The sequence below is a fragment of the Mastomys coucha genome, unplaced genomic scaffold (assembly GCF_008632895.1).
Source record: "Mastomys coucha isolate ucsf_1 unplaced genomic scaffold, UCSF_Mcou_1 pScaffold15, whole genome shotgun sequence".
Lineage (NCBI taxonomy): Eukaryota > Metazoa > Chordata > Mammalia > Rodentia > Muridae > Mastomys > Mastomys coucha.
The window spans coordinates 91,617,237-91,624,952 of record NW_022196897.1 but is presented as its reverse complement, the minus strand read 5'-3'; the positions used below and the strand labels follow the sequence as shown (position 1 = coordinate 91,624,952).

The window sequence follows — 7,716 nt, the reverse complement described above, 5'->3', positions numbered from 1 at the left end:
CTCCTCTCCTTTCCTTCTCTCCCTACTGCTCTCTGCTCTCTGGTTGGCATACTTTTCTTCTACAGAGATTCTCTGCTGTTTTCAAGGGAAGGCATATAGTTCCTCAATCACTTTATCTTAGCCCAATAGATAAGTTCCATAGATTTACCCTCATGTCAAAATCATATCCCCAAATTCGTCCTTCTCAACAGTAAATTTGACACTACATCTTTAAGTCCTCCCTAGATCCTGAGGTGACTTTTATATATAAATGGTGAAACACTGAGCTGGAGAGATGGCTCAGCGGTTAAGAGCAGTGACTGCTCTTCCAAAGGTCCTGAGTTCAAATCCCAGCAGCCACATGGTAGCTCACAACCATCTGTAATGAGATCTGATGCCCTCTTCTGGGGTGTCTGAGGACAGCTACAGTGTACTTACATATAATAAATAAACATTTTTTAAAAATGGTGAAACACATATTTAATTTCACCCCAAAGCCTAACACATCAAAACACATATAGTATTAGTAGTTCCTGTCTATGTCGTGTCATGGAAAGAAGATAATAGATAATATGTCAGCCTTTACTTGTCAAGCGCAAAAGTATACATGCTGGGGCTTTTTGTTTGTAGCTATATATGTGTGCAGATAGAACGTAGATTGGAATAAGTTTAGAAAATGCTTCTAATAGCATCAGTAATATAGCATGTGACCTTTTAGTCAGAAAAATAAAATATAAAAATACAACAAGAGACTTGGTGTTTTCCTAACAAGTACACTGAATCTCTGTTCTTTTCTTCCAGCAAAGTTTGTGGGTCCAACTTCCATAAAGCAATTGCCACTACTGGAAAAATCTAGATTATATATTTCAAAGAAGTATCAACATTATAAAATGCAGAAATGTTCTTTCTCTAAAGTATGGACACCTTAACGAAACCTGACATACTGCATGTTTGTCTTTTATTTTATTAAAAGAAATCAGTCATAAAATGAAGATTCCTAAACCAAAACATTATATAGAATGAATTTTTTACTAGTAAGAACATTGAGGGACAGAGAAAACATTTCCAATATACACTGAAGCCCTTGCATAACTAACATTGCCAGGAAACAGGTGTAGTGTGTGCCTATTGGTATGGCATCATCATCACTGCTACCCTGCCCCTGGAAGCTTCTCTCTTTGGTACTGCAAGAACAAATATTTACTTGGGGGAAGGGTGAGCATTTACCTCCCTTTCACTTTCTATTTTCCATGCATCTAATTTCCAGTCATCATCTAAATATAACCAAACACTGCACTTTCCTTAAACTCACACCCTATTGTCATTAGCATGCTGCCTTGATTTTTATTCTCCTGATGTTAAATTACTTGAGTTAAGTTTACTGTCCACTTTACAATGGTATTTGTAGATGGCCTCAAAAACTAAATTTTATGCTACTGGTACAAATGTATCCTTATAAACTAAAATTAATAATAGTGATGTGGCATGTGTGGTGCAGTATGCCTGTGACCTGAGCATTTCAGAAGCTGAGTCAGGCAGATCATGGACTCAAAACTAGTATGAGCTACAAAGAAAGAAGCCACAGCTAAATATCAGATAACAGGCTGAAGAAAACCAGATTTTGGGTTTTCCCTGCTGGCTAGCTTTCCTAGTGTTAGAAGGGGCTATGCATACAGGCTACTTGGGGCAAAAGTTATCAAAAGTCCTAACCAGCTTGGCCTGAAGCAACAAAGAAGTAGCCCTATCAAGAACAAGTCTAAGCAAGGTTTGACCTGGAACAACAGTACTATAAAGGCTGGTCAGCACATCCCCTGAGATGATGCCTAAGATACACACACACACACACACACACACACACACACACACACACACAACTTCATTAAAAGCAAATTCAATTAAAACAAATTTATAGTAATATGTGTAAAATCTTAGAGTAAGTTTACATGCAAAGCATAAGTATTTATACATGGAACTAAATCTGTAGAAGGTGTAACCTATAAAGAATCTGTAACAAGGGGCTGTAGAGATGGCTCGGTGGTTAAGAGCACTCACTGATTGCTCTTCCAGAGGTCCTGAGTTCAATTCCCAGCAACCACATGGTGGCTCATAACCATCTATAATGAAATCTGATGCCCTCTTCTGGTGTGCCTGAAGAGTGATAGTGTACTCACATACATTAAATAAATAAATCTTGTTTTTTAAGAATCTGTAACGAATAGTTAGCTCATAAAAAAAAAAAATTTAAGTCAATCTCAAAATGTTCATCAAGAAATGTGGACTACAGAGATGGCTTAGCGGTGAGGTATACTGGCAGCTCTTCCAGGAACCCAGATGACTACCTCCACCTACAGGGCAGCTCACAGCTATATGTAACTCTAGGTCCAGGGAACTCTTTGTCCTCTTCTAGGCCTCTCTAAGCACCAGATATAAACATGATCCACCTACAAACCTGCAAGTAAGCAAAACACATGTAAAAAGAATAAATTAAAAAAAATTAAAATTAAAGGAAAAAAGTAGAATAACCTTGAATTCACGATGTTCCTAGCTTTGACTCCTGAGTTCAGGGATCACAGGAATGAGCCACCATGCCAAGCATCTGTTTGTAGTTTTTAACTCACTTGCACCACAGAGATACTGTCCCAGGACTGCAGACCTGGAAATATTATATAGTGACTAGGACAATGGGAGTAGCCCCATAGTGTCCCATGCCCTCCCAGGGGGGACTTCTGGTGCTGCCTAGTCAGCCATAAAAGGAGACCTGGCTCACGATACCTGGTCAAGGAAGACAATGTGTGATCAGAAGTAATGTACGAGTTATATTAAAAATGAAATGGCGTTTTATGAAACACCATCTTCAGTATGGCAGTGCCACTGTGTCCTTGATCAGCTGTTATTACCTGCACAGGATTGGACACAAAAACATTGGTCATGTATGAGAGAGGGGCTCATGAGTGTCCATCCCTCCTCAGAGCTTGATAACACTTAATGGTTGCTTGAGGAAAAAGAAAAGTTTTCTTCAGTGGTGTAGCCACTATAAATAACCACTCCTCCATGTTTCTATGAACAATGCTAGTAAAGCTAATGACCACTAAGAAAAGTCAGGAAGACTGACAGGCACGAAAGTAGAGGAGAAGGGAACAAAACAGAGTTATGGGGGATGAATAAGATCAGAATACATAATGAATACATTATGTATGCTTCATAAAGACATTTAAGTCATGTCTGTGCACCAGATAAATGTGGCACCTGCAGAGCTGCAGAAGTTTTAGATTCCCTAGAGCTGGAGTTAGAAGTGGCTAAAATCACCTGATGTGGGTGCTGGCAACCAAACGGGTACTCTGGAAAGAGCAGAAATAGCTCTGAACTACTGAACCTTCATCTTTCCAGACCCAGAGTACATTATACACATGTATGAAAATAATAAATCTTATGCATAATTAATACATTCTAATAAAAAGAAAAGATTAAATAGAGAGTCTCCACCTACTAAGCATTGAAATTACTTCTAAAGTATTGTTAAACTAGACCCCCACTTCTGCCCCAGGTCTAATTAAGAAGTGCACACAGGGGCTTCCATGATCCCAGTGCTGTCAGACTTGGAAAGCACCCCCTCCAAAATAAAAACATATGGAAGGTGTGATAAACTCATAATGTCAAATAAGTAATTGAAGTGGAAGATAACTAAGAGTCAAAGTATCACTTGTATTAGAACAGCAACTGGAGAAAAATTTTCCACACTCCCTGCCTAAGTTATCCACAATTCTGAGTGGAATAAGTCCTAAAATCAAAGAGTCTGACACCAGGATACTACCCGCTGGTATTTCACTTGACAAAACTAGGATTTGAACCCAGAGACTTATATCATGTTCATACTAGGAAAGCACTCTACCCCATGCTCATGGATCGGCAGGATTAACATAGTAAAAATAGCCATGTTACTGAAAGCAATCTACAGATTCAATGCAAATCCAATCAAAATTCCAACTCAATTCTTCACAGAGTTAGAAAGAGCAATTCTCAAATTCATTTTGGAATAACAAAAAACTAGAATATCAAAAACTATTCTCAACAATAAAAGAACGTCTGTGGGAATCACCATCCCTGACCTCAAACTATACTGTAGAGCAATAGTGATAAAAATTGGTACAGAGACAGGCAAGTAGATCAATGGAATAGAATTGAAGACCCATAAATGAACCCACATACCTATGGTCACTTGATCTTTGTTTGACAAAAGAGTTAAAACCATCCAGTGGGAAAAAGGCAGCATTTCAACAAATGGTGCTGGTTCAACTGGTGGTCAGCATGTAGAAGAATGCAAATTGATCCATTCTTATCTCCTTGTAAAAAGCTCAAGTCCAAATTCATCAAAGACCTCCAAATAAAACCAGATACATTGAATTTAATGGGTGAGAAAGTGAGGAAGACCCTCAAAAACATGTAAACAGGGAGAAACTTCCTGAACAGAACACCAATGGCTTATGCTTTAAGATCAACAATCAACAAGTGGAACCTCATAAAGTTGCAAAGCTTCTATAAAGCAAAGGACAGTGTAAATAGGACAAAACAGCAACTCACAGATTGGAAAAAGATATTTGCCAATTGTACATCTGATAGAGAGCTAATATCCAAAATATACAAAGAACTCAAGAAGGCAGACTCCAGAGAACCAAGTAACCCTATTAAAAAGTGTACAAGGGTACAAGCCGAACAGTGGTGGTGCACGCCTTTAATCCCAGCACTTGGGAGGAAGAGGCAGATGGATCTCTGAGCTCAAGGCCAGCCTGGTCTACAGTGAGTTCCAGGACAGCCCGGGCTACACAGAGAAACCCTGTCTCAAAAAAAAAAAAAAAAAAAAAAAAAAAAAAAAAAAAAAAAAAGTGGAGTACAGAGAGAGCAGCGAAACAGAATTCTCAACCACAGAATCTCGAATGGCTAAGAAGCACATAAAGTTCAACATCCTTAGTCATCAGGGAAATGCAAATTAAAACAACCCTGAAATTCTACCTCATACCAGTCAGAATAGCTAAGATCAAAAACTCAGGTGACAGCAGATGCTGGTGTGGATGTGTCGAAAGAGGAACACTCCTCCATTGCTGGTGGAACTGCAAGCTGGTACAACCACTCTGAAAATCAGTCTGGCAGTTTCTCAGAAAATTGGAAATAATTCTACCAAAGGACCCAGCTCTACCACTCCTGGGCATATACTCAAAAGATGCTCCAACATATAATAAGATACATGCTTCACTATGTTCATAGCAGCCATATTTATAATAGTCAGGAGCTGGAAACAACCTAGATGTCCCTCAACAGAGGAATGGATACAGAGAATGTGGTACATATACACAGTGGAGTACTATGCAGCTATTAAAAGCAATGACTTCATGAAATTCACAGGCAAATGGATAGAACTAGAAAATATCATCCTGAGTGAGGTAACCCAGACACAAAAGTACACATATGGTATGTACTCACTACTAAGTGGATATTAACCCAAAAAGCTCACAATGCCCATGATACAGCCCACAGACCATATGGAGCGTACAAGGAAGGAACACCAGGATGTGGATGCTTCAGTCCTGCATTGAGGGGAGAACAGGATGATCGTGGGAGGTGGAGAGAGATGGGGGACCTGGGAGCAAGAGAGGAGGGGGAGGAAACAAGGGGGAACTATCAGGAACTGGAGATGTGAGGTACAGAGGGTCATGAAATCAAACAAAAATATGTAGCAGGGGCAGGGGGGATGAGAAACTGGGGATAGCCACTGGAGGGTCCCAGACACCATGGAAACGTGAGGCTCCCAGGATCCAACAGGGATGAGTTTAGCCGAAATTGGCAGAGAAGAGGGAGACAGAACCTGTTGAGACCATGTCCAGTAGATAGACACAGCGGCTGGTCAAGGGATGGGGCCACCCACCCATCTCAAAGTTTTTAACCCAGAAATGTTCCTGTCCAAAGGAAGAACAAGGACAAAAAAAGGAAGACTTAAAGCTATCTCCTGTTGGCCTGCCCCGCTTGGGGATCCATCATGTCTACAGACACCAAACCCAACACTGTTGCAGTGGTAAAGAGGCAGGCGCTTGCTGACAGTAACCTAAAGTGGAGGTTCCTTGGGAGGTCTGGCCAGTATCTGACCAATGCAGATGTGGATGCTTGGAGCCAAACATCAGACTGAGCTCAGGAAACCTGGTGGGGGAGCTAGTGGAAGGACTGGTGGAGCAGAGGGGGATTGCAACCCCACTGGAAGAACAACATAGGCTTGACTGACCACCCATTTCTCCCAGAGACTAGCCCACCAACCAAGGAGTGTATCTAAAGGGATGTTTGGCTCCAGATACATATGTAGCAGAGGATGGCCTTGCCCAAGAGCAATGGGAGGGGAGGCCCTTGGCCCTGGGGAGATTTGATGCCCCAGCGTAGGAGGATGCTAGAGTGGTGGGGCAGGGGAGTGTGGGTGGGTGGGCAAGCACCCTCATACAGGCAAAGGGAAAGGGGGAGGGCAAATGTGGGATGGAGGTAGTGGTGGAAGGGTCACCGGGAAGCAGGATATCATGGGATGGGGTTGGTGGAAGGGTAACCGGGAAGTGGGATATCATTTGGGATATAAACGAATGGAGCATTAAATGCTTTAGTTGCAAAATCAGAAAAGCCTAAAATCAAGAATCCCAACTTGCACTATGAGAAGGCAGAGAAGCAACCAACATTTAGACCCTGCATGAGCAGAAGTAAGAAATTAATAAAGCATAAAATCAGTAAGATGGTAGTAAATAATAAAATACAATAAACCAAATTTTTTAAAAGTCCCAATAGCCCTGATCAACTTTGAGCTACATCAATTTAGAAAAAACAGATGTTAGCAATCGCCACTTTTAATAATTCAAAGGCAATGTGTACATACGTTAAGTGGATACAATAAAGTAAGAGTCATATCATTGTGCCAATGGATCTGTCATTTCAGATTAGATAAAAAAAAAAGTCCTTCAAAGAAAATTAAAATACTAAATATCAGTCTAAAAGAGAGAAGGGAGGGAATGGATGAAAAGGGAGAAAGGCTGGTCTGTAACTTAACAACAGCAAATACGAGTCTTCAGCTTCCAATAGAATGTAAACCTGCTCAACAAAGAATATTTCCTAAAAGTAGTACTCTACACTAACACCAGGAAGGCCAAAAGACCAATTACAGTCAATGCAGGAAGAAGGGTATTAGGCAGAATTGAGCATGGTATTGTTAACAGAGCAGCAAAGCTGAAAGAGACGATATCACAACATTGCAAAAGCTGTTCATGAATCATGGTGCTTAAGAAGATACACAACTAAGATAATGGAAGCTTCCCATGCTAAGGCCAAGAACAAGACAGACGCCCATTTCCACACTATTCAATGCAACACTGAAAGCCTTTGCCAGAGAAATTAGCAGGACAAGAAATAACAGGTGTCCAAAGATGAGAGGAAGTAAAACGATATGTTTACAGGTGAGTTTATCTAATCTGTACAAAGCCCTCAAGATTCCACACACAAAAAATATTGCAGCTAATAATTTCTGCAAAGTTATTGTATAAGAAATGAACACATAAAGATCAGTTGCATTTGTATACATAAACAATAAACAATCCAAACAAGAAATTAAAAAAAAAAAAACTTCACTGCTATAACATCAAAAAGAACAAAAGCTGACAGTACCTGACTAACACAGATGTAGAGGCTCACAGCCATCCATCGAACTGAGTGCAGGGTCCC

The 7,716-nt window shown here is 40.4% G+C and overlaps 2 long non-coding RNA genes across 2 annotated transcripts in view; one reads left to right on the top strand and one right to left on the bottom strand.

The window, feature by feature from the left end:
- Nucleotides 1-987, top strand: part of LOC116090608 — a 2,714-nt gene extending 1,727 nt beyond the window's left edge. The window contains exon 2 of the long non-coding RNA XR_004118745.1: nucleotides 781-987. This is a non-coding gene — a long non-coding RNA (uncharacterized LOC116090608). The remainder of the gene's footprint in view (nucleotides 1-780) is intronic.
- LOC116090606 overlaps nucleotides 1-7,716 on the bottom strand; it is a 124,764-nt gene that overhangs the window by 87,104 nt on the left and 29,944 nt on the right. The window lies entirely within an intron of this gene.